The sequence below is a fragment of the Orycteropus afer genome, unplaced genomic scaffold (assembly GCF_000298275.1).
Source record: "Orycteropus afer afer isolate SDZICR_OR568_19922 unplaced genomic scaffold, OryAfe1.0 scaffold00650, whole genome shotgun sequence".
In the NCBI taxonomy this organism is placed as follows: domain Eukaryota; kingdom Metazoa; phylum Chordata; class Mammalia; order Tubulidentata; family Orycteropodidae; genus Orycteropus; species Orycteropus afer.
Genome location: NW_006922237.1, coordinates 937,518 through 939,243, shown reverse-complemented (window position 1 = coordinate 939,243; position 1,726 = coordinate 937,518).

The window sequence follows — 1,726 nt, the reverse complement described above, 5'->3', positions numbered from 1 at the left end:
GACACGGTGGCTGCAATGATGGGCTCAAGTATAGCAGGGATTGTGGGGCTGGTGCGGGATCGGGCAGTGTTTCATTCTGCTGTGCATGGGGTCACTATGAGTCGGAAAGACGGCACTTAACAACAACAACAAACAACAACTTTATTGGACAAAATACTATTTACTAGGAATTCTAATGACAGAGAGATACTAATGGGCACTACCAAATGCAAAATGAAGAATACAAAGTTACAAAACTGCTAAGACCTCAAATATGTGAGAATACTAAATGCAAACACAAAAAATGCAAGACACTGTTGACTGCATCTGTGCTTCTGGTATTTAATGAGTATTATCTCCATTTCTCAAAGTTTTAAGGCTAATTGAAAGAATAAAAACATACTCTTGGTGTAAACCCAATTGTGTTTTATGTTAAAATTTACATTTGTAAGACATTTATTGTACATTATAATTGCTCCTCTAATTGCATAGATTATGATATCATTTTTTTTTATTTTCAATAATTTTATCTTTGTATAATGGTATTAAACAAAAATATAAGTACTGAGAGTGTTTTTTGCTACTGTTGTTGTTGTTGTTAGGTCCCATGTATTCAGTTCAGACTCATAGCAACCCTGTGTACAACATAAGGATACACTGCTCAGTTCTGCATCATCCTCATAATGGTTACAGTGTTTGAGCTCATTATTGCATCCACCGTATCTATCCTTCCTATTGAGGCTCTTCTTCTTTTTTTGTTGACCTTCTACTTTACCAAGGATGATGTCTTTCTCCAGGGACTACTCCCTCATGATAACATGTGCAGATATACTAATCCATCTATACTAACTCTCACTGCTGCAGAGTCAAATCCAACTCATAGGGATGCTGCTTTGGTTTTCCGAGGCAGTATCTCTATGGAAGTACATTGTTCAGACTTCCTTCTGAGGAGAGGCTGGTGGGTTTGAACCGCCAGCCTTCCGGTTAGCAGTCAAATGCCTTAAGCACTATGCCACCAGAGCTTCCCAATCCATCGATACTAAATATCCATAATTATTTCTGTGTCCATCCACCTACCTCAGTGTATCTTTCTCACTTTCTATGTGGATCTAAACATGAACTCACAGTGAATCTTTATCTAATCTTGTACCATAGGATGTGAGATGGTGCAGGACCAGGCAGTGTTTCATTCTGTTCACCTGTAGCTTTCTTGTTTACCTGTAGCTTCCCTCCCTGGTACTGAGAAACCTGGCTCAATCCATCAACCATACCTCATTTTTCTTATCTTTAGTTGACTTTTTAAAAGAATAGGAGCAATATAATGTGAATATGAATAAGGAAACCAAGTTAACGATATCAAGAGATGCAAAAAAGCTTTCAACGAATTTCACCATATACTCATGATAAGAACTCTCAGAACTGGGTACAAACATGATCTTTCTTAACCAAATAAAGAATACCTACAAAAAACTGACAGTAACCTAGTACTTAAGGAGCTCTGGTAGCATAGTGCCTAAGGCACTTGACTGCTGACCAGAAAGCTGGTGGTTCAAACCCACCAGCCACTCCTCAGAAGGAAGGTTGGGCAATCTACTTCCCTAGTGATACTGCCTTGGAAACCCAAGGAAGGGTGGCTGTGAATCTGGTCCGACTCGACATCACATAACAACAACAACCACCTAGTACTTAATGGTGAGATACTAAATTATTTCCCCTTAACATCTAGAAAAGTATGGATAACTTTCAC